Here is a 25,890-nt window from a genome sequence, read left to right on the forward strand (position 1 = left end):
GACCGGAGGGAGCGAACCAAGACCGTCTTGGGGAGTCCTGTGTTTGCGTGTGGGCAAATTCCCTCGCATCGTACTCTGTTCTTTCCAACTACTTAAAAGGAGAAAACCCTGATTTTTGTTGTTTTGTAGTATTTTAATGGCGATGCAGCTAAGACTATTAATTATTTATTAAGTATTTAATTAATTAATAATTTATTGTTTCATTCATTGATTGATTGCTTGCTTGATTGATTGATTGCATGATTGATTGATTGATTGATTGATTGATTGATTGATTGATTGATTGATTGATTGATTGATTGATTGATTGATTGATTGATTGATTGATTGATTGATTGATTGATTGATTGATTGAGTGGATTTTCGGTGCGCGGCCTTATACCACGGTTGTGCTCCTTCGTCCACACTGGCTAGCGCCCGGGGGTTAGCGCCCGCATCACCAAACATTGCAGAACAGCTTAGTGAAAGCTCTGAGCAACCCGTGTCGCTGAAACGCGCGTCGTGGGTGCGGCTCGTTAATATCGTGACTTGTCCACCGGAGGAGCGGAAAGTTTCCATTCGTGCGAATACACTCGTCCCGAGTGGCGTTGCGATCCTGCAGCGTCCCCGCCTGGAGAGAACGCAACTGCGGTGAGTGCGTGGAACCCTTCTGAGTCATGAGCTCTTATGAGCACGGAAATTAAGTGCATCGACGTCTGCTCGTGAGAAGCACGTCGTTGTGTGAATCTAGAGCATAAGCGAATGAGAATGCGGTGTGATCGGGGACCGACAACGCTAAATTGCATTGCAAGGTTCAGGCTTCCTTTATGTTTTTTTTTTGTGTGTGTTTTACATTGCATCACTAAGCTGCCATTCTTTGTGCTAGGCAGTGGTTTTAGAGGTGGCACAGCGCGCAGTGCACCTACCGGTAATATCAAGCGTGGGTCCACGGTTATGGAGATCATCAGGTGGTGGAGATTGCCCTAGAGCAAAGACAAGGCAACGTGCGTAAAAGCAGTGCATTGCAAAATACCACAATTACCAAGAGCCCATGCTGCTCAAAATCGCCGATTTCTGTCTTTCGTTCGCACTTTCTTTTAATGTCTCTTTTTTTTTTTAGATGTTTTCAGGACAGTCAAATTCAGTGTTTCCAAACGCCACGTGCGACTATTTCGGGTGAATGCATTGCTGTTTTACCTAGGATTGTCTGACTCTGCGAGTACAAGATCTTGGTCCTGTTCTTCACGTATGCAAGCGACAGTGATGAGGGCAAACAGCACTTACCATGTACTCTTTGTAGCCGTCAACTGCGAGCACGTAGTCACCCTGGATTACGTCGTATACTTTTCCCTCCTTGCATTTCCTGTCAAGAAACGAAAGCCGAGGATGCAGCGCGGTTGCAATTTGCGCTGCTGTGTGTTCATGGGCTTCGAAATGTTTTGTTTTCTCTGTGCGTGCGTGCGTGCGTGCGTGCGTGCGTGCGTGCGTGCGTGCGTGCGTGCGTGTCGCAGGAGCCAATTGTCCGCTACAAGTGCCCATCATTTAAATGGTCTTTTTGAGCTCCTGTCTAGCATATAGATTTCAGATGGATTCGTCAATAAATCTAGTTGGAGTCATCGTCTGTCTTGTGTACTTACCTCTGCCCTCGTATTTTGCGCAGCGTGGTAATGTCAACAATGCTAACTACACTTGAGCGAGTAGTTGCGTCAAAATAAGCCAAATATCTGGATTCAGTTGTCAGGGACCAGAGAACAAGAATACAAAAAGGTTGCAATAAAGATGCGCGGATGTGGGTCTGGTGCTGTCTGTGGTTTCTATTCAAATGTAGGGGCCATGACATGGCTCAGAAAAAAAGAAATTGTCCGCCCAGCACTATCGCACTTGGCACAATTTACATGAATTTCCCAACTAGTACTTGGAGCGAAGCTGCAGTCCGCCTTTCGGCACGCCTATTCTGCGGCTAAGCTATGGGTGTGGCTTTTGCCAATATCTTACTTCACTGTGGTCGTCAACGCACAAAAGAATTGCAAGCAAAGGAATTTGCAACTCATCCCACGGCATGGCCCTCAGAAGGTGTTCCTTAACTCGAGAAGTGACGTTAGTGAGGAATGGAGTGACCATCACCACGATGTGAATATCGAACTGCACCACGATGTGAATATCGAACTGCTATTGCAATGCTGCGGCCAAGTGGTGAGCAGTTTCACTAAATCAGCACCCCATCAGAGATCGATGTACCGAATCGTTTCAATCCAAGGGCCAACCATGTTCCGAAACTGCGCGCCACGCCACCGCGTGGAGCAATGCAGGGTAATTACGCCACGTGGCGTAGGTTGCCTAAGTGCCGGCACGCCTGCTGCGACGGCGCTTACCAATCGACCATCGCTCACTCTCGATCCCATGGAGGTATGTGAGTGGGGATTTTGCCAATATCTCTCTTCGCTGGAGTCGTCAACGCACAAAAGAATTTCAAGCAAAGGAATTTGCGACTCATCCCACAGTATGGCCCTCAGAAGGTGTTCCTTAACTCGAGAAGTGACGTTAGTGAGGAGTGGAGTGACCATCACCACGATGTGAATATCGAACTGCAGTTGCAATACAGCGGCCAAGTGGTGAGCAGTTTCACTAAACCATCACATCAGAGATCGATGCACCCAATCGTTTTAATCCGAGGGTCAACCAAGTTCGGAAACTGCGCACCACGCCACCGCATGGAACAATGCAGAGTAATTACGCCACGTGGCGCAGGTTGCCTAAATGCCGGCACGCCTGCTGCGACGGCGCTTACCAATCGACCACCGCCCACTCTCGATCCCACGGAGGTCACTGGAGCACCTTGAGTCTTAGCGTAACAATTACATAAAGGCTCCGAATTAGAGTCCAAAGTAAAGTGTACAAAAGTCTTAACGAGCTGTAATCTTCTACAATACTAATCTATAGACCTTGATTTCAGTTGTGGAAAAAAAAAAAAAGCTGAGGGTGGCAGGAAAAAGTGGTGTTTGACAAATTATGGGGTTTAACGCGCCCAATGAAGGCCACCTTATAGGCTTTGAGGGGCGGCCTAGGGGAGCGCTCTGTATTCATTTTGACCACCATGGGGATCTCTAACGGGTGCCTAAATATCGACACACGGGCGTTTTGCTTTTCGCCACTGTTTTTTCCTTTTTGCCACCGCTTAGCTATCCTCACCACACCAACATGTCGCCAATGGTGGCACGAACTGATTGGTCTAAATGTAACCTAATGTCACATTACACAATGCAGTATACAAAATCGGTTGCTGTAATCAATTCAAATCAAACCAAATCAAATCAAATTAACTTTATTTTCAACATTACAATAATGAAGTTCACCCTGGCATAAAAACTGCGAGCCGTAGCTTAACGGGGTCAGGAGGCCCGAATGGCAGCTTTGAGGACACACATGCATAAGATATGTTAATTTAAAACAACAAATATATACAATTACGCAATGTAGTAAATCTATTTTTACAAGAACATCTGTGAAACAGGCAGCCTTGTCTTTACTAAGGTAGAAAATTGGAGCGGGCAATGGCAGGCAAACTTTTCCCACACTGTACACTTCTTACTGAAAGCACACGAACACAATAGATCCAGAATATATCTAAACAAACCACACTGCAGAACATTTACCCATCGACATAAGCATCACGAGGTGCAAATGGATGCGCAAATTGAGCAAAATAAATTCATTTATTTGTACAGAGTACAAGTTACAGTAGACTCGCGATAATTCAAACTCTTATAATTCTTACTTTCGATTAATTCAAACAAAATTCGAATTTTTGGTTGTCCTGCTATCCTTTCAATGTATTTAAAAGGCGCTTAATTAAAACTTCGTCATTCGGTTAATTCGTACTTTTCGCGTGTCCATATTGGAAAATATCTACTGCTTTGCCGCAACACAAGTAAGGTACCGTGACGGTTCTGAACTTTCTAGCCTTATTTACCATTTTCACGATGCCAATTAGAAACCAAAACAATGAACAGGCCTCAAAAAGGGTCTAAATATGATTGACAGCCTACACTTGTCGAAGTGATCAAAACGACGCGGGCCACTGTCGCAAAAACAAAAAGAAAAACCCGCAATCACTCATTCGTCTGTCACGGGTCAGTAAAAAAAAAAAAGAAAAACAGCACGGCGGTTCCGAAAGTGACACGCAGGGCATTCGGCTTGTGGACCTCATTCCTTTTCTTTCTGTTTATTTTGTTTTTGTACAATTAGGGTTTAAAAACGCTTAGAAATTTTAAAAAATGTGATTAAAATCAATGCCCAATCGTAATGTGTGCTGTCAATTTTCCCAGAGTCTACAATATGAGAACTTTTGATAATTCAAACTTCGGAAAATTGAAACGAAATCCTCGGGTTCCTTCGAGTTTGAATTATCGCGAGTCGACTGTACTTGTGTTGAGGTTATTGTACAATAGTGAGTTAAAAATGCTTACTGCAGCGTAGTTCCCGCAACAAAGCTCCCGAACCAGCGGCCCCTCGAATCCCTTGGCCAGAGCATGTCGAATGTCTGCGCGAGATACAGCGGCTGTAAACATTGGCGCTTTACGCCGCATTATCGTCATTTTGACCGCATGACGCTCTCCGGCACGGCACTGAGCTGCCCAGGTGCGAAATCCGCAGGCGCGCTTGTTGTGAGAATTTTTTGTAATCACTAGTTCTCCAAGGTAATGTTGAAGCTACTTCGCAAAGCACCAAGCAATTGATTTGCTATCCGATTGGCGTCAGGCAAAAAATAAAGAAAAAAGTCCTCTGGACACTACAGCCGGCTGCTGTGGTTTATAAGGGAAAGCCTGGCGAACCGACTTGTAATTTCTTGGATCCAACATCGCATTTTCATCGCTTTCGTTCACTTTTGTTTCTTTGTTTTTGGCCCGAATTTCTACAACCGTCTTCTGCTTTGCTACACCGCGTATGCGCCTCTTTTTTCGCTTTCCTTTCTTCTTCTTACAGCGGAAATTACGTCAGCAAGAAGACTGGCACGTGCCACAGCTTTCCCAGAATTAGGTTCTACGCGGCTGGTCTTTACCTGCTCTAGTAAGGTTACATCACGTTCATGTTCCATCACGTTCATGTATGGTGCTACACGCATTACTATGCGTGTAGCACCATATTTGAATCTGAAACGTAAATACGTTTCAAATTCATAGCTGAGAATTTTGGAAAACGGACCTATCCGCCCCTCAAAACTCCTGGCCGATTCCTGAAATGTTGATGTGCTACAAAGAAAACGTAGGAACAACAACGATCATCATAATCAACAACAGCCTTCTCTGGTCTACTTCAGGACGAAGGCACGTCCGATTGATCTCCAACCGCTCCTGTCCTGCGCTATTCGAGTCCATTCTTTGCCCCTGAATTTCCTTATTTAAACCACCCATCGTGTTATTGGCCTTCCGCCCATCTCTCCGAATCCACTCTGTTGCCCTGGTTGGCGTTTCCTCTCGCTACATGGCCAGCCCAAGTCCATTTCTTTTTTTTCCCTTGGACTATAATATCTTCTCGAGTCCACTCAAGTTTGTTCCCTGACTCAGGAAGCTCGTTTACTGTCCCTAAGCGTTACCCCTACCATTCTTCCTTCCATGAGCAACAACGACAACAAATTTTATTCTGCGATCTAAAATTGTGGAGATATCACAATTGGTAGAACACTGGGCTGCTATTGTGTAGATCCGGGTTCAAATTTTGTTGAATCACACACGTGCTTTAATTGTTTACTTTTTACAATGACGGCTGTTTTCGTACTGAGCATCTGCAGAACTATTTTCCGTTTTAAAGACGACAGTCTTTCTTTGACTATCTAAACGCAAAGATTTTGGTTATCTCTCTGTATGTGTGTCCCTCGATTCAGCCTCTCTGCCAAAAGTTAAAAGAATTCGGAGACTTTTATATAGGCAAAGCATTTACAAACTACGTACTAAATCCGGTGGCAGTGTTCATACTTGTCAATATTGTCGAGCGAGAAGAAAACATTAGGCAGATTTGAGGCAATAAGACATCAATACGCAAGTGACATTTGCGTTGATCTTTTAATTAAAAATGCTTGCCTGCTTGTTTACTTGTGATAGTAAAAACAATATGCCTTATAAATGTTTTGACCTCGAAATACAAAATCACTACGCGCCACCCCTCCTGGCAGTCTGATTGATTGATTGTAGGGTTTAACGCGCCGACGCAACGCAGGCGATGAGGCGCGCCGTAGTGGAGGGCTCCGGATTAATTTTGACCAACTGGGGATATTTAACGTGCGCCGAAATCTCGTACACACGGGCGTTCTTGCTTTTCACCTCCATCAGAAAAGCAGCCTCCGCGTCCTGGCAGTTTTCCGCGTTCAACAGTAACAAAAGGTTTCGGAAGATGGCGCGAGCAGTGGACCACGGCAAAATTGGATTGACTTAAACCTCTGCTGTGTTTATCATGGATATAGCCAAACGGGAGGGGAAGAGCGTGAGAGGTGGGCGCGAAAGAGAAAAGAGGCATTTACGTGGCAGTGGCGGCGGCGGAAGAATATCGTCTTTCGACAACATTTCCAGCGCAGTGGGCAGATACGCCGCCCCGATTTTCTTTTGTGTGTGTGTGGTATTCACAGCTGAGTCGTGAGTCCTACTAATGCGTCCAGCCATTAACCTCCGTCGAAATGACTACGTCTGTAACCGGTCGTACTTTAGTGGTGTCGATTCGACTAGACGACGACAACGATGAGGGAAGGGTCGTTCGCATGCGCGTGTTGAAGGAATCAAAGTTGGTAATTCGGCCGCGAGTTTCTGGAGGCTGCTGGGACCGTCACTGGTCAATGCAAATGAGTGGGTGATTAATGGGATCAGCCTTAAGGAGATCAGTCTTAACGTTAGATGACTTCCACGTCAAACTCATGCTCCGTCAAACTGCGTGTTTGCGTTAACGACGGTGTACCTCAAAACGTAACTTCAAGAGTTACCGTAACGTAACGCTGATATTAGAGAGTTTTAGCAGTCCGTCCGTTCCGTTGGTTACGTTGCTACCGGGTTGACCGGGACCGAGGGAGGGCGAGGAGGAAGGGCGAGAAGGCGCGGACATGGTGAAGGCAGGCCAGCGGAACTAATCCCCCTACCGTGACGAATGCCGGAGTGCCCAGGCGGGTCCCGGTCAACACGCTAGCTACGTACGCGACGGAACGAACGGACTGCTAAAACTCTCTATTAGAGTGTTTAGCAGTCCGTCTGTTCCGTCGTTCACGTAGTTACGGCGTTTACCGGGACCCGACTGCGCCTGCGCGCGCAGAAGGGCGAAGAGGCGCACCCAACCGTGACGAATGCACGGGCATGGCGAGAGCTGGCCCCGATACTAATCCCCCCCACCGCGACGAATGCGCAAGTGCCCAGACGGGTCCCGGTCAGCACGGTAACCACGTACATCACGGAACGTACGGAGTACTAAAACTCCCTATCACAGAGTTTTAGTGCTCCGTCCATTCCGTGTTTATCGTGTTGCCGGGACCGGACTGCGCCTGCGCGCGCGGGCACGGCGAAGAGGACACTCCCCACCGTAACGAATGCGGGGCATGGCAAGGGCCGGCTTGCGGAACTCACCCACCCTACGGGAACGAATTCGCAAGTTGCCAGTCGGTTATCGGCCAACACGGTACGAACGGAAACGACCCGCCGCGGTGGCTCAGTGGCTAAGGCGTTGCGCTGCTGAGCACGAGGTCGCGGGTTCGATTCCCGGCCGCGGCGGCCGCTTTTCTGATGGAGGCGAAAAGCAAAAACGCCCGTGTGTACGAGATTTCGGCGCACGTTAAAGATCCCCAGGGGGTCAAAATTAATCCGGAGCCCTCCACTACGGCGCTCCTCATCGCCTGCGTTGCGTCGGCGCGTTAAACCCTACAATCAATCAACGAACGGAAAGGACGGAACAGATGGAGGGCTAACACTCTCTATTGTCCTCATATACACGTTTCACCTGAGTGTATTTTTCTATAGGGGGTCGCAGTCATTAGAAATTTCGATTAGGTGTTCCGGGCTACATGCAGTAAACGGACATTTTTATAACAAGCTCTAGTAACGCTTTTTGGGGACGCGAATCTGGACATGCCGAAATTTATTTCCCCGAGCAAGCCAACGCGTGAAGTATGCCAACACAATAAAACTCGATCCTCCGCCAACAAAACTCCTGGCATGCACGCATTCTCATTTATGCACGCACACGTGTGTCTTTCGCATGTCGATTAATGGCGTTTTTCCCCGGTGGCCGGCAAAGTGGGTTACGTAAGTTTCCGCGGTCGCGTTAGTGCCCGCTGCCCGCCGACTAATCTGGGCCTGGCACACACACAACGGTTGCCGGTTGCGAAGTTCGCGTAACGCGTGGTTAACTCCGCTCACCGCCATTACCGCTATCCAGACGAGCCTCGACAAGGGGTGGGCACGCACTTAGTCGTTAACCATACTGCCCCCGTTACTTAACCGCGCGTCCTTTCTAAGCTTCTTCCCGCATTTTCCAAAGTGCTCAATCATCCCGGTTGAAACTGCTTCACGGGCTCAAGCACTCACGAAAATGCCTGGCACGGTATTAGAGCGAAGCTTTCTCTGTCTCACTGATTCGCCCGTGAGCACCGCAAGTGCACTGCAGGAAAGCCAACTCGCGGAAGATGATGTTGATTGTTTGGTTTAACGCGCCGACGCAACGCAGGAGATGAGGCGCGCCGTAGTGAAGGGCTCTGGATTAATTTCAACCCCCTGGGGATCTTTAACGTGCACCAAAATCTCGAACACGGGCGTTTTTGCTTTTCGCCTTCATCATAAAAGCGGCCACCGCGGCCGGGAATCGAACCCGCTTCCTCGTGCTCAGCAGCACAACGCCTGTGCCACTGAGCCACCGCGGCAGGTCCAACTCATGGATAATGATGAAAATTCAAAAAAAAAAAGTTTGGAGAACATGATTCTTGTCCACGAATCATGTTCCGTTCGCATCCACGTGTCATGTTCGCGTCCACGAGACAACGCTTCCCGTGGTCGGATGAGAACCTGGCGCGGTATGAAGCCGACGTGATGATGGAAAATTCAGAACGTTTGTAGATTAGTGTCCATTCAGCTTTCCTGGGGCGTCAAGAAAAAACATAAAAGCCCCTTTCACAAAGAAAGATAGTTGAACGCGAAGCTTTCTCCCATGCAAACTGAATCGAATTTTAAGTCCAAAGCCAACGACCGCGCGACGAACCCGGAGAATGCTGAGCGACCCGATGCGATGATTTGGTTCTATTAGGTGACTAAATCTTGAGTTTGGGCTAGTTTGTTGCACGGCATAGCGGGGAAAACCGCACAGGGGTGAGGACGAAAGAAAGGCTGAAGACAGTACAGGCGCTGACTAACAACTGGACGTACTTTATTAATATATACAAAGACACGAATGACGTCACAACACTAACATAAAAAAGAAAATGAAAAGACGGAAATAGTAAACCATGCACACTCATGGACAAGTGAAACGCGAACACGAAAATATGAACCACAACACACATACAGCGCGGTTTATTTCTATGAAAGTCAGCAAGACGTGTGGCTTAGTTACTAAAAAATGTTGGAATTGTAGCTTTCCAAATATTACAACAGAAACCCCTTTATTGAACCTTAACGAGCAGTACATTTCAATTTTGCGTATTTTGGTTCATATTTTGTGTTCGCATTTTATTTTTCCATGAGTGTAGACGGCGCTAAGGGCACCGCTCCGATAGTGCCATCACTGATATGTGCCATCTATGTACTCGAGTTCCTTCTGAAGCAGTGCAACGGAGGGCTGACTAACGCAGGTTTTGCCCTCCTCACTGTCGTGTATGCCTCTAAAATCTCGCGCGTGCGTGAGCCCAAGTAGCGTTCAATAAGAACTCGTGTGCTTTCAAAAAGTATCGGTGTGCAACCACCGGCCTTACAATGAGAAACAAGGTGGCGTCCGGTGCCGACACGTAGTTCATATTTCAGGCATTCATTTTACCTTTACCGTATTTACTTTTTCGTTCGTCCTCGTCCCTATGCTGCTTTTCCCGATATTTCTATTAGGTGATTTGATTTGATTCGGCTCACCGAACACTATTTGGGTGCGTTGCGTGGTCGTTGGCTCCAAACTTTGGACATAGATTCCGTTTGCATGAGAGAAAGCTTCGCGTTCAACCACTTTTCCTTAAGAAAGCAGCTTTGATTTTTGCTTTGTTCAAACTCAGTCGCGCAGTCTTGAAAGATCTGCTTTCGCTCAATTCGCTTTTGAGCGGTTGTGAGGGCTAAGCGCTCTCGCCATTACCGCAGAACTGCCACGACTTCACTGTAATTGTTGGTCACATCATCGGATTCATGTGAGCCTGACACCACAAATACACTCGATCTTCCAGCTTCCTCCATTGCGGACCGCCACAACCCTGTGCCAACCATCCCCACGCACTACACGCAACAATCCCTACTAACATGCAATGACACACTCTCTGCCTACCGACTAGCCCGTGAATAGTTTCCTTCCCTCCATAAGCAACTCACCAAAGAGGAAGGAGTCATACTTCACCAGCTCAAAACAAAAAAAAAAAAACACCTTCCCCCACAACACGCTCTGGAACAAAATATTTCCCACATACTCACCTCAGTGAATCTTCTGCCCCACATCAGGAACACTATACCGCATAGTGTGGGCATTCCTAAACCTCCAAATCCCAACCCTATATATCTCTTCACAGTGGACGGCGACGCTGACCAGCTCCGACCCTGCTCGCAGCTTCGGCCTATGCATGAGCGGGTGACATTATTCATAGCTACCCCAGGATCGAGAAGATGGCATAACAGGCGGAAAAAAGGAAGAGGTCACTGTGAGGAGCCCTAATGAAATGCGAAGCATAGGCCGGATTGCAGAATATCATTGGTTAGTGCGCTACCATGCTCTTGAGGTGTACGCGTACTGATTTGTAAGTGGGCGTTACATGTGGGAGCTTGAATTCTTGTTACGCTCTCCTGAGTCCCACTGAGTGAATTTCAGTGAGTAATAGGCTAAAAAATGGCAGCATCTCCCCTCCGTGGATGATGGCGAAGGCGCGGAGTACGGGGACTCAAAATGACATCCAAGTTGCGCCCCTAGTTACATCCGATTTGCGCCCCGACCGTGATTCGATTTGAGCCGTGCGTTGTACCTTGATTGTTCCCTAAATGAAACCAACTCACGGCTCAAATCGAATTTCGCTTGAATTTCGCTTGATGGTGGTGTGCGCACGGATGTACGCGGACGTACATTAGGAGGTCTTAAGATACTTCGCACCATTACAGGCGAGGGAGTAAGCCGTTTGACTTTCGGGTACTAACTCGCGGTGGTAGCCCAATGGGTAAGACGACTGACACTAACTTTGTCTGGTCTATCCAACACAGGTTCGAATCCTGCCGGTGCCAGTGTGATTTTTCGCGATTGTAAATACAATGCGCACGGTCCTAAGGTACTCCGCACCTAATAGTGTTACTGCACAAGACACCTGACGCAAAAAAAGAAACTTCGAGTGTCGTGAGTGTAGTCTGTCACTGTGAACTGGTTTATCCGACTGCCAAGATTGGGGGCCGCTTAAATGTTACGGCAAATCAATGTGTTCAACTATCATCCTCAACTTAGGATTTAGCATAGATGGAAGTCGTTTATCGCGTATTGAAGCTTAGCATTATTTGTTCTGCACTCGCTTGATATAGCCTTTTCAGAACATCCTGTGGCCACTGGCACCTATCATTGGTTTAGGAATCATACAGCACGTTTATGCAGTGTACACATTGTATTCCGTGTACCGAATCAATTAGGGGACCAGCCCTGAAGGCTCCTCAGCAGACAAATGTAACATATATGTTTTAAACTGCATGGATCGCAAAAAAAAAAAAAATCCTGCCGCCATTCTACGCGATTATACTCTCAACCAGCCTGCAGAAGCCGACAAAACTTCAGCTGGGCCCACTCGAATTCCTAAGCATACGTCCAACTCTTTGGGCCAACCATTCATTATATAAGTGGATGGTGACGCCGTAAGGGCGCCCTAGCGGTCGGACGCGGGAAAATTTTGCTTCACGGCGCGTACATAACAACGCGAGTTATGGCAGTTTTACGGGGCTCGGCTTATAGCTTGTATTCACTGGCGAGGCACGCATGTAGGCAACTATGTGAGTGCGCCGTCACTGGTTACATCGGGCTCTGCGGGATGGCGGTACTTGTCCGTGCTAAGCACATAATTTGTGTTGGACTTTCCAAACTCTACCCCACCGAACGCAAAGTAATGCCTCGAGGTCGCGGGTTCGATTCCCGGCCGCGGCGGTCGCTTTTCTGATGGAGGCGAAAAGCAAAAACGCCCGTGTGTACGAGATTTCGGCGCACGATAAAGATCCCCAGGTGGTCAAAATTAATCCGGAGCCCTCCACTACGGCGCGCCTCATCGCCTGCGTTGCGTCGGCGCGTTAAACCTTACAATCAATCAATCAAACACATACCTATTGACACTACCGTTGAGAATCGGGTTGAAACGGAGCAGACGACGCACGCAGGTGTTTTTTTTTTTTTTTTTTTTTTTTGGCGTGCGGGCGCAGTAGCACAAGCCGCGCCATGTCCGTGTCACAGCGGCCATGTCCGAGGCCGTTCCCATTGTTTCCAAACGAAGAAATTGACAGCTAAGCTTTTCAATTAATACCACCTACATTTAGAAACAAGTGTTTGAAATTAGAATTCACGCAAGATGGTTCAACCCCTTCTTTGAATTAACAATTAGCGAACAAGATCTGAACTCAGCGCCGCCAATGTAATAAGCAGCTATAGAGAAACCAGAGCATGATGCATGTGAATGCCAGGCTCTGCGGGTAAAACGTCGTTGCCGAGTGGGCGCTGTTATGACTCACTGGCGCCATGTTTGCGCGGGTCAGTCACCCGCCGGTCGACCTCCCCACCGCTTGTCGACGGAAACGAAAGGAGGCCGACAACGCGGCGGCGGCCACTGATTGACAGCGGCTTTTGAGCGGTGTTGAGTGTTGTTGCCCAAAAGGGATTAAGGAGCCGCCGCTCGTCCCCCGGCCTAAGCAACTGAACGCGTGTGCGCGTGAAAGCCCAGACGGCGACGACCGGACAATGGGACCCAGTGGCGGCGGCAGCACAGCGAAGAAGGCAGTGGCAATGGTCAAGCCATTAACCCTTCCCGGAGTGATTCCACGAACCTTGTTAGCTCCCTGGGAAGTACGTGTGAGAACCCCACCGTGGGAAGGCAGCGCGCGGCGGACACCAAAAAGATACGAGGCGCTCGCGCGTCTTCCGTTCTTCCCCTCTACTACATGCTCCTGACGAGTGGCAAGGGTGTGTGTGTGTGCGTGTGCTGTGCATCTGCCGACATACCTGAAAGGCGTGTCCCTACCCGAGGGCGGTGCTTCACAGCGAGGAACTTACACATCACCATTGGTCCGCATTGTTTTGTATGGGGATCCCCAACCTAGGAAACTAGGGATCGGGGGTCAACAAAAAGGGCGTGCTGCGGCCCGCCAAGATCTGTCTTCTGTCTTCATCTCGACAACTCACTGTAAAAATGTAAATAAACCCGTTGAGTTTGCTCTAAGCTCTCCCCTAGTCCTGGCTCGACGAAGCGACGGCGACCGGCCCCGCTACCAGCAGACTGCGGTCGCTACAACTCGCTGCAAGACGCAACAGCGCTCACGTCGTCCAGCACCATGACGTCCTTGTTGGCGGTGAGCGCCTCGAGGACGATGTTCTCGTACGGCCTGCAGGCGAAGTTGGTGATGCTCAGCGACAGCAGCATGATCGTGTTGGTCACCAGCATCAGCGCCGCGCACACGGGGAACGACAGCACGATGGCCCTGCGTGCATGCACCGACATGCACTCATACGGCCACTGTTCTCTTCTGTACCCAACGACGTGGGGGCTGCGGAAAATCGATATTGGGCCACACAACGCAGCCTCGTATCACACCCGACCGATCGCATCAGACAGTGAAGCAATACTTTGGGGACATGTAGTTCTCTGCCCGGCAGCCCTCCCCAACAAGTACTGCGTCGTTACATTTGCCCTTGCGCTAACTGCGAGCATACGCCTTGGGGCGTCGGAAAGACCACTGACCTGAAATTTTGCTGCGGCGTTTTTTTCTCTCCTTGTTGTCCCGCTTACAGTAGCACCCGTAATGCGAACATCTCCATGCGAGAATTTCCTAAACATACCGATTTCGCTAGGCGGGCGCGAACTAAAGATTTTTTTCCCCTTCCACTTCCTTTTTTAGATGCGCGGGCGTAAGCACCTCTGGAATGCGTCTGGGACAAAGCGACGCGCACTTCCGTTCGGTTTGTGTCAACTAATCAAGACCACGGTGTAAGAGTTAGTCTCTACACCACGGCCGCTACCATTCAGTGCAGCGATAAAATTACTAGATTTTAAGCGCTTCTTCTGCTAATAGGTAATGTGACGAACGCTATGAGCCTTTAAAAGCGCCTTGCCTTGACATGGAAAATGGGGGACACAACTCCCGTGTAGTCTGATTCCAGGCCTGACGAGGCCATCAGTTTGTCATTGCTTTTGCTTTTTACTGCCCCTTTCAGTGTCATCTTTTCAAAACACTAACCTTTAAGGCTTGTGAATAATGTGCATAAATTGCATAGATCAGCTTAAAAGTAACCTGCCTCATCCTGTGAGACTACATCGCGGCATCGGATCCGTCCAGCCTTCGGATGACTGCCGTTCGAGACTTCAGCATACGGGTACCGGCACTCATTCTGAATAGCCACGGCCTTATAGGACGAAAATTAAAGCCGTCCCACTTAATGTGAAAGCTGTAGAAAGAGCAGAGCAGTGATTCGCCATAATGGGGTGTACCACCGTTATCCGCTTAATGCTACCGCCCCATGCAATTCGAATTTCCCGCCTTCGCAGTGCTCGCGCGCCCCCTGCCTGAAACTGCGCCAGCGGGAGTTCTGTTCTCTTCGTGCTTTCCTTCCCGCGCGTGCCGACGTTGCACTGCCACATTTTGCGTTTACTAGCGTAAAAACCAACCAACGGGCGTTCTTAACTGAAGGAACGCGGGGGCTGCCGGTTAACTACGTACATTTTCCCTCAAATGTACCTATACTTTTCTTTGCGCTAAACAACGGGAAGATGATGACAAGCGCCAGCGTTTCAGGAGGAGGAGGAGGAACAAACTTTTATTGAAAAGCAAGACTTTTGGTGACGCTGATGGGTGGGGTCCCTAGTCCAGGACTCCACTGAGTCTGGCCTTCTCCCGGGCCTGGTTGACTAGATGAAGCTGGTCTTCAAGGCTCGAGCTGGCCAGGGCTGCCTCCCATAGCTCAAGTTTTTTCTCTGGTGTTGTGTCTTCACGCCAATTGCTGTTGCACTCCCAGGTGATGTGGTATAGTGTGGGAGTGCTGCCGCAGGTTGGACATTCTGATCGGTATTTTCCTGGGTAAATAAGGCTATACCTGTGGAGGTTCGGATAAGTATTCGTTTGAATCTGTCTCCAGGAGGTGGCTTCCATTGCGTTTAGTTTTTTGTGAGGGGGCGGGTAGAGTGCCCTGGCTGCCCTGAGTGCTTCCAGTCTTTCTCCATAGCCGTTGGGAAGTGGGGTTAAAAACGGCGTGCTGTCACTCGCCCGGTTCGTCAATTCTCGGGCAGCGCTGTTAGCCGCTTCGTTCCCCGCCAATCCCTCGTGACCGGGGGTCCAGGTCAATCTGTGCGTGCCATGGGGTCTTCCTTTGATCTTGTTCAGTATGTTTGCTGCCACCCGTGGTATTCTTCCTTTAACGAAGTCGTAGCATGCTTGCTTGGAGTCCGTAATTATGTGCAGGCTCTTCTGTTGTCTCTCTCCGTAGGCGAAACCAAGGGCTATTGCTGCGGCCTCCGCTTCCTCAGGATTGGTATTCTTAATAGTCAAGCAATCTATTAAGTTGTGGTCAGAATCTATGACAGCCGCCACCGCATCTCTGTTGTTTTTGTACATTGCTGCGTCAGTGTAGAGTGTGTTAGGGTCTCCATGAAGTTTTTTTTCTAGATATGCTATCCTTGCTTTTCTTCTTCCTTGATGGGCTGTCTTGTCCATGTGTCTTGGTATTGGTGATATAAATAAGTTTCTGCGTATGTCCTTGTCGAGATCGACTTTACTTGTGATGTTGAATTTATCAGCGGGCGTGCCTACTCTTTCGAGTATGGCTCGGCCTGTTCTAGTGAGTTGCAGCCTTTGTTTTTGAGCGATCAGCGTGGCTTCTTTGATCTCCTCAAAGGTGTTTGTTACGCCCAGTTTTTGTAGCTTACTCGTGGCCGTGCACTGAGGAAGTCCGATTGCGGTTTTATAAGCTCCCCTTAATATCGTTTCTATTTGATCGTTCTCTTGTTTGTTTAGCCGGTGATATGGTAGGCTGTACGCCACTCTGCTGACCACCAGGGCTTGTACCAGACGGAGAGTGTCTTCTTCTGTCATTCCTGTTTTGTTTCTTGTTATTCTTCTGATTATTCGTGTTATTTGCTGTGTGGTCTTCTTGAGCATCTGTATAGTGTAGTTGGCCTTTAGGTTGCTCTGTATCCAGAGTCCGAGTATCCTGATTAATGAGACTTCTTTGATTTTTTGTCCTTCCAGAATGACATTTAGGTCTCCCGGGCTTTTGTATCTGCTGTTATAGACCCTGATTATTTCTGACTTCTCTGGAGCACACCGGAGGCCGCTGTCCTTGGCGAGAGATTCTACGCAGTTCGCCGCCTCTTGAAGTGCTCCTTCCTTTTGGGCCAATGAGCCTTTGGTTGTCCATATGGTTATATCATCCGCATATAGCGTATGACTAATGTTTGGTATTTCCTGGAGTTTCTTTGCTAGCTTTATCATCGCTACATTGAAGAGTAAGGGCGATATTATAGATCCTTGAGGTGTGCCTTTGTTGGGCATTTTGAGCCTTTCGGATCTGACTTCCCCTAGTCCTATGCTTGCAGTTCTGTCTGATAGAAAAGCTTTTACATAGTTGTAAATTCTCTCTCCGCAATGGAGGTTATTGAGCTCTTTTAAAATTGCGTAGTGTGACACATTATCAAAAGCCCCTTTTAAGTCCAGGGCCATGATTATGTGTTCACTTCCCTTGGGAATGTTGGTGAGCACCTCTTCTTTCAGGAGCAAGAAGGCGTCTTGCGTAGATAGGCCTTCTCTGAAGCCTACCATGGTGTGCGGTAAGAGGCCGTTGTCTTCCAAGTAGTTCTGTAGCCTTCTTAATATTATTCTTTCGTAGACCTTCCCCAAGCATGAGGTCAGTGAGATTGGTCTAAGTGCTTCGATTCCTGGTTTCTTCCCTGGCTTGGGGATGGCTATTATTTCGGCATGTTTCCATTCCTGTGGGACTTCTCCTTTTGTCCAGAGTTCTTCATTTATGTACTTTGTTAGTGCCTGTATATGGTCTTCGCTTAAATTTCTAATCATTGCATTTGTTATGCGGTCCGCACCCGCGGCGGTGTTTTTCTGTGCCGCTCTGATTGCCGCCCTAACTTCTTCCTTAGTTATTTCTGCGTCCAGGGCTTCATTTCGGTTTCCCTCGTATGGTAGGTTGCAGGGTACCGTCTTCTGTGTGCCCAGGAATTTGTCTTTCAGGGCTTTCAGTAATTCTTTGTTCGTGCCTTGAAACTGATGCGCTAGCTTTTTTAATGTTCTATTATTTTCGGTCCTTGTCTTGGCTGGGTCAATCATGCTTCTGAGAATGGCCCAGGTTTTTGAGGTGCTCAACGTGTCTTTCAAGGAGTTACAAAACTGAGCCCAATTTTGTTGTCCGAGCTGGTCTGCGTATTCCCGTGCTCTCGTTGTCAGTTCTTTAATTTTGTTCTTGAGCTTCTTGTTGCGCTTTTGCCTTTTCCACCTCTTGACCAGACTACGCCTTGCTTCCCATATGTGTAGTAAATGTTTGTCTACATTTGGTTCTAAGTTTGTGCGTTTCACCGCTATTGTTGCGTCCTGATATGTTTGTTTCAGTTTTTTACTCCATTCTTTTATATTTGTTATTTCCAATAATGAAGACGACCTTTTTCTGTATTTCTCCCAATTGGTGATTTTGGCTTCTCCTAAGGTTCTCCGGATCATCGCCGTGGGGATGGATGAGCTTATTATACAATGGTCACTACCTAGTGTTTCCTCTAGATTGGACCAGTGTACTCCTTCAGCGTTCTTGATTATTGCGAGATCCGGGCAGGTGTCCCTGCTAGTTTGGCCTCCTATCCTGGTGGGACATTCTGGATTCGTGATCAAGGTTAAGTCTTCATTTTCGATGGCTTGGATCAGGTTTTGTCCTTTGCGCGAGTTAAAGTTATAACCCCACTCTCCATGGGGTGCATTAAAGTCACCCATTATTACGAGTTGGTTCTTGTTTGCTATCTTCATGGTCTCCCTGAAAGTTTCGGTGAAGGTTTCCTTCTTGTTGCGAGGGGGACTGTATACGTTTAGGATGAATGTGCTTCTTTTCCTCCTCTTGTTTGGGATTATTTCAATTAGAGATGCGTGCGCTAACTCTGATGAGCTGAGCTTGTGCTCAATTGCGGTGAGGTCTTTGTTGATCAGGGTCGCTATGCGAGGGTTGTCTTTATCGATGATGACCTGGTATCCCAGAAGCGCTACGTTTGGGCCTGCCTCCTGGAGACATATGACGTCTGGGTTTACATGGGATTGATCAATGTACTGTCTTAGGCTGTGTCTTTTCTTTTGGAAGTTCCTGCAGTTCCACTGCCAGATCTCTAGATATTCCTGTGCTATTTTTTTCTTATTCATCTTCGCTGGACATTTCATCTTCACCGTCGCTGATTTCTAGTATTTGTTGTTTTTCTTTTCTTATATTTTCCGGCATTGATAGCTTTCTTTTAATTTCGAAGCCTTTGGTTTTGATTTCATCGACCTGCTTTTGTAGAGCATCGAATCTGCTGTTTATTACCTCCATTATTTGTATCAGGTAGAGTCCTATGCCGCTTGGGTCCTGCAGCAGCCCTTCTGGAACTGGGGGCTGGGGCAATGGGGGTGGTTGTGATGAAATTTTATCTATGCTGATAGTCGTAGTTTTTGATTTACTTCTTGCTAATGTTCTTGGAGGGTTCAGTACTTGTTTTTTTAGTTCTGCTATCTCAGCATTTTGGCGTGCAATTTGGTTTTGCAGCTGTTCTATTATCTCTTCATGTTTAGAAGTGATACTGTCGACTTTGGTATTGGTATCAGCCAGGGAGGCAGCTACATTGGGCCAGCTCACCTGATCCTTTTTCGATGCTCTTTCCGCCTTGAGTTTCTTCTTCTTGACCTTCTTCTCGTTGTTTTGGATGATGGGCCTCGGGTTGTGCTCTGGTGTTTGATTCTTCACCGTATGCTTTGATGGAGACAGGCTTTTGCTTCGTTTCTCCAAGCGTGGCCATTCAGAGCTCAACCATCGCTGTCTTTTGTATTTGTCATCTTCGAGGTCTCTTCTCGATTTTCTTTGATTCTGGTTGCCCGGTGGGATCACTGCACGTCTCAGTTTCATCGCGCACTCACGAGCCGCCGTAAGGTGGGGTTCTCCGCACAATGCACACTTCACTGGACACTTGTGTCCCTCCACTGGGTTCTCTGTCAAACACTGATGGCATGTCTTGACGTTAGGGGTCGGGCAGACATCAGAGCGGTGCCCGGGCTTCATGCACACATGGCACACTTGTCTGGTGGGCCGGTACAGGAAGCAAGGCATCTCCCCTCCGTAGTAGTAGACCACCTTCGGGACTGTGTTGCCTTCGAATGTAATCAAGGCGGTTTTGGATTTACCAAGCATCCTTGCTTGGATGATCCTAGTATTTTGTGTCCGGATCCTTAGTCCGTCCATTAAATCTTGCGGTGTGGTGCCGGCCGGAAAACCATGCACAACACCTCTCACTTCCTCCTCGGAGAAAGCCACATAGGTGGTTATGTCGTGGCTGACCCCTCGAAGGGTGATTTTCGTGATCTTCCTCAACTCATCGGCAGCCTCTGTGTCAGGCGTGCTGACGATCAAGATATTCGAACCGTTTCTAGGTCGGACCACATACTTGTGCAGTAGTTGTCTGCCGCCCTTGCAGGCTTCAGCGATCGCCTTGGTGATTTCTACAATACTGTGCTCTTTAATGGGCAGCCCTCTAGCTGGTCGCATGATTATTTTGATGTCCCCTTTTGGTAACGGGGGCAAACGCCTGCGTGGCGTGTTCTGCCCGCGGCTGGCAAAATTCGAAATGGTCTTGCCTGCGTGTCTTGTATCCTTTTCCAACTGCTCAGGTGTAGCTTGGACACCGGATTGTCCTTCCGCTTCTTTGCGCAGTTTTCTCTTCGCTCTTCGGCCGAGGGCTTGTTTCCAGCCGGCGTCGTCGTCATGGTGGTCTCCCTCCGTCGGCGTACCGGTGTCATTGTTCTGAAGTTCTGTATCTTCCTCGCTCTCGTCAGGAAGTTCCATGTGGGATTCGTCATCGCTGACCACGGGTTGTTGCCCTGTTGCTTGGATGCCACTGGGTCCCGCCATGCTCTGCTCCTGTGGGGTCTCGAGTCGCCCGGCCATGCCGACCGGGTTTGACCCAGCGCGGCGTTCGAACGCTTATGACTATATAAACCGCGTGGCTTTCGAAGCCTCTGGGGTACGCCGCGAACAACAGCGTTACTGGGATTGGATTTGATTGGATTGGCTACACTGGCCGAGGTTGAGCAGTTTCGCGTAGCTCCTGGAGGGCCGCGCTGCGAAAGCGCGAGGATTGGATTGGATTGGCTTGACTTGGATTGGCTTGGATTGGTTTTGGATTGTATTATAAGCAGCATTAAGCATGATAATCACCTAATCCTAGACAACCAGGAAAGCTAAGAATAACCAGATGAACCTTAGCTCACGCCACGTATATCCTGGCATAGCCGCTTGGCTTTCGAAGCCTCTGGGTTGCGCCGCGGCGAAGGGGTAACGCCGTGGCGATATCTTGGTTCCAGCGAGCGAGCTAGGACGACAAGGCGAGCGCCTAAAGTGCTCTGCACATTAAAGGGGGCGCCTTCGCCAGCCTGTAGCGGAGGGATGCAAGCCGGTGACCTGCTATTCATCGTCACCTGTCGCCACCCTCTGAAGCTGGCTTGCCGAAGTATTTGCGCCACAGAGGGTGGCATGTTGATCAATCAGCACACGCTGTCTAGCTTTCTAGCTTCGCAAAACGGTTGTTTCATTCCTCAGTAACAACGTATGAAAAAAAAATATATCATACTAAATAGCGCTCAGGGACAGGGAAAGAGCTACCTGGATCAGGGAACAAATTAGAGTTGGCGATATCATAGTTCAAATAAAGAAAAAGAAATGGACTTGGGCTGGCCACGTGGTGAGACGAACCGGCAACCAGTGGGCAATTAGGGTATTAGGGTAACAGAGTGAATACCAAGAGGTGGGTCTAAAGAAGGGGGAAGCGATTAACACGATGGAGGGTATACAAATTTTGCAGAAATTCTGAGAATTATCTACTAATGACTAATTATCTACTAATTATCTACTAATCTACTAATTATCTACTTATGCCGCTTTTGAGTGGTAGTTTTTCACAGCCAATTTTTTTGTTTTTCTAAATCCTGTCCCACCAATTATCTCCATCTACGTCATTAGAACCATTAGAAGTGGAACATTCGCGAAATCTGCATTATTGGAAATACAGGCCATTATACCGTTTGCCATTTTTCGTAATTGCTTAATATTTTTCTTATTTTTTAGTTTTTCAATATTTCCTTTTTTAAATTATCTCCATTTACGCTGTTATAACGATTACACTTGGAACTTTAATGAAATCTGCATTATTGTGAAAATGCAGGGCATTACACGGTTCGCCATTTTCCGTAATAGTTTTATTTTTCTTTAGTTTTTCAAAATTTGTTCCGACCAATTATCTCCATTTACGTTATTATAACGGTTACATTTGGAACTTTCCCGAAATTTGCATTATTGTGGGAACGCAGGGCGTTACACGGTTCGCCAGTTTCCGTAATTATTTTATATTTGTATTCTTTATTTTCAAAATTGTGTTCGGCAAATTATCTCCATTTACGTTATTGTAACGATTACAGGTGGAACTTCCGCGTAATCTGCATAGTTATGGAATTCCAGAGCGTTATACATTTCGCCCTTTTTCGTAATTTTTTTATATTTTTACTATTTTTAATTTTTAAGAATTTTGTGTTTGTGCGACCAGTTACCTTCATTGACGCTTTTATAGCGATTCTAGGTGGAACTTCTGCGATATCTGCATTTCTGTGGAAATTCAGGGCGGTACATGGTTCTGGCTGAGGGGGTACTCGGCAAAGAATGCTACGCATTAAACACCAAAACCAAAATCAGAATGAGAAACCTTTTCACGCTATTTATCATTACAACGCCAGCGTTCCTATCAGAATATAATCAGGCAGCCGTGGCGTGGTATTCAGCCGTATGCACAAACACTGATCGCTTGTCTAAGAGAGCGGCGCTAGTTCTTGGAGGAACTAACGTTCCGTCGAAACGCTTGTCATTAAAAGATTGCGGTTTTCTGCAGCGTTCATAAGGAGAAGCCGCACGTTATGCGTGACAATTCTCCCCATTTATGCAGAAGCAATGTTCTCTAGAAATAACTTCGTGCTTCTAAAAAGGAGTTGTCTCCTTTCTCTCCCCGAGTAACAAGTACCTCCCTCCATTATACCCCAAGTCTGAAATTATGCCTGTTTCGTTATGGTATAACATCACTGGAAAGCAGGTAGGCTGCACCTAATAGGTGCTGCCAGAATAGGAGGTGCTCCGTGGGAGAATTCCCTCGCCGCGACGAGATTAAATACTCTGGCGCAGCATCCAGATGAACCCTCCCATTTCGGGAGAGGCCTTCGTCCTGCAGTTGACAGAACTTGGGCTTGGGAGCTGAGGAAGACGAGGCCCCGTTAGAGGGTACACAGCAACGCGCGCGGGAACTTACAGGAGCATGGCCGTGCCGGCATAATTGGAGGCGTCGGTGCGCTTGGTGGGCGGGATGTCTTCGTTGTAATGAAACATGCCCATGATGAATGCGCCGGTGTAGAGCACGAACAGGAACAAGAAGCTGCCTAGAACCACGAAGATGTACCAGTGGCTGCGAGGGGAACATGCAGACGCCCGAAGGAACGAACAAGTGAGACGGCAAAACACACACACACAAAAAGCCAAGAACCATCACACAAACCGAGTGCATAGAGAGAGAAAACATACTGATGACCGATTGGTGCTTGCGGATTGCGGCTTTTTTGTTTTGTTTTCTTTTGTTTTTAGCCAATGGAAATGGGATAAAATCTCGGCTGCCTAGAAGCCCTACAGCAGAGTGCAACACGCCTTCACTCGGGAGCGGGCTTTGAACGTGTACGCTCAGGAGTAATTCAAACCTCGATGAATTCAAATGCCCGCCAAATGGATGGATTAGCGGACAGGCAAAAGTATGCATTCACACCGGGAAGCTCTATGACAGTGGTAGCCTGTGAGCATGAGCAATTAGCTGCGTTTACTTTTCAAAACAGGGTCTATACAAAAAATCGTTCATTTGTCCTTTATTTTTACGCAAACAAGGCCCAACACTAAACAAACTTGAAGTCCGTACTATGCTGTGCATTTTGCACCGGTCTAAACGTCTTTCTTGTGTCCGCAATTGTTTCCCCCAGCAGCGAACGAGAAATCTCGAAACGAAGTGAGTTCTTGCTAATCTTTATTAAGAACAGCACTGCTGAGTAAAATTGCTCGCGAAAGGGCCCACCAAGGAGTGTTTTATGAACTTTGAAGTCACGATAAGCCCCGCTGCGCCACCAACGTGCCCCCTACTTGGTTCAAGAACGCAAGTTAGCTGACCTCTTGTTGCGCAGTGTCTCAAGAATCCCCAGCTGGTCCGTCCTCTTCAGTTCGGTCGTGATGTTGCCGAATGATAGGACACTCTGCACGAGAAAGCGATCACACAAGAAGAATGCAGTTGGGCGAAGCCACGAGTACTTATTCATCATTACTTTCAGGTTTGCACCACGAACGCCACCAAACTGGCTTTGTGAGCATGGCAAGCTAGTTATCAAGTGTTCGATGCCGACGTAACGAAACACAAACAGAGAAAATTTTTTTAAATGAATTACTTGGGCCAGTTTATAATGCTCACGTGTTCTGATAGAAAAAGCATGGCGATACATGGAGGTCGCAATTCCCGAATTGCTTTGCTTAAAACTAAGCACAACAATGTCACTCACGGGCTCAGTTAGGAATCCAATGAAAACAATTTCTATCTACGTTAAATTCCGCTACCATAATAGAACCACCACCCCACACACACACAATGGTGATGCCACCTGGCGTATCCAAACATAACGTGTGGTACTGGTTCGCGAGAGGGTGAATTACTTTATTACAGTCCGTATCCGCTCTGGAGTAACTTTTTGCGATAACATCACATGACCGACGAAGCGATTTTTTCATTTGCCAGCGCATTTGGTTCCGCTTTCCCGCGAACCGGTGAAGCACAGTTCGCTATTGATACGCCGGATATCTTTGACCAATAAGTGGTGGTTTAAAAGAGCCACGAAGACAAAATTCACATTCGATTCATTCGAAATACTGCCTCGTTAGAATAACACTGACACCACTTTTTAACGCAAACTTGACACAGATAAGCTTTATAATAAGGAAAACAGACAACGGGAATGCGACACCTTAACTCATTTCTCGCACTAGAAACAATGACGTACTATGAGCTAATGTGCGATTGGCTGAGACAGATAAAATCAAACGCAAATTAAACCGGGATCATAAGCTCACAGAACGATCTATTTGCGCTTACATTTGCGCACAACCTATTTGTAGCAGTAAGAATAGTGGGTGAAATTACGAAAGTTACCAACAAACGTCTAAACATAAAAGCGCCTGTGCGCACGGTACGCACTATGCCGCCTAAAGCTGCACAGCCGGCGGGCGCGTTGCGCCTGTCTGACAAAACACTGGCCGATTGGAATTAAAGACATCGCCATTTACGTGACCTTGTTTTTCGAGCATACCCAATCTTTCAAGAAGCTTCCCATCATGGCGGACGCGTTTAGAAAGAGATGTCGAACTTTTACATTTTTGTCAGGAAATCTGCCACGTAAGTTGTAATACTTTTGCACTCTTCTTTCATTAGGTTCTAGAGCACCTTTATACCAAGTTTGAACCTCCTAGCACCAATAGTTATCAATGTTTTCTTTTTTTCGGTGCGGGAACGGCCGCGCGCGTTGAGTCACACGCAAGTAAAACAAACCTAGCTAACTTGCGCGACCGGGTGACCCCTTAAAGGCCATACTCTCTTTATACAGTTGCTGCTCCGATAGTTTGACTAGTTAAATCATCTCGCTAGGCGCATTTTTGGTAAAGTTACAGCCAAAAGCCAAAATGTAAACAAACAGCTACCGCTCCAAAACCTTCCCGTCATGGCGGACGCGTCTAGACAGAGCTGAGCGAATTTTTACATTTCGGCAGGAGGAAGGATTCTGTTACAACTTCAGCGGCCTTTTTGGCAAGCTAAGCTTCAAACTAACAATTTCTCATAGCTATACACTTGAGCATGGCAGTAGCTTACCTTTCCAACAGCCATGCGTCAGTGAATCTCATCAGTAAGCCAGCGTGTTAGATTATTCCTTCAGAACAGCGCGTGCGTATGAAAAGCAAAACCGGCATGCGCTGGCTCAATATCACTACAGGCGTGCACGGCAACGTCGCCTGTGGAAAACTTCTCTCGCTCTCTCGCTCTTCTTCGTCTGGCTCTCTATGCCCAACCCACGCAGGTAAGCAGTGCTGCCTTTTCCGGAAGTAACCATCATCCCGGATACCTAAGGGGCTACACTAGAAAACTTCAACCATGCTGGGAAGGCTCTTAGGGACAGAAACAGCACTCCCTCGCCAGAGAAG

General features: G+C 47.7%; 1 long non-coding RNA gene across 1 annotated transcript in view; it reads right to left on the reverse strand.

The window, feature by feature from the left end:
- Positions 1 to 907: 907 nt before the first annotated feature.
- LOC144167762 (uncharacterized) overlaps positions 908 to 25,890 on the reverse strand; it is a 31,322-nt gene continuing 6,339 nt past the window's right edge. The window contains exons 2-6 of the long non-coding RNA XR_013322112.1: positions 23,821 to 23,903; positions 22,925 to 23,077; positions 13,676 to 13,835; positions 1,264 to 1,342; positions 908 to 962 (exon numbers count right to left, since the gene is read on the reverse strand). This is a non-coding gene — a long non-coding RNA (uncharacterized LOC144167762). The remainder of the gene's footprint in view (positions 963 to 1,263; positions 1,343 to 13,675; positions 13,836 to 22,924; positions 23,078 to 23,820; positions 23,904 to 25,890) is intronic.

This window comes from Haemaphysalis longicornis, unplaced genomic scaffold (assembly GCF_048455015.1).
Source record: "Haemaphysalis longicornis isolate Haplotype H1 unplaced genomic scaffold, Haemaphysalis longicornis Haplotype H1 scaffold_2, whole genome shotgun sequence".
Classification (NCBI taxonomy): domain Eukaryota; kingdom Metazoa; phylum Arthropoda; class Arachnida; order Ixodida; family Ixodidae; genus Haemaphysalis; species Haemaphysalis longicornis.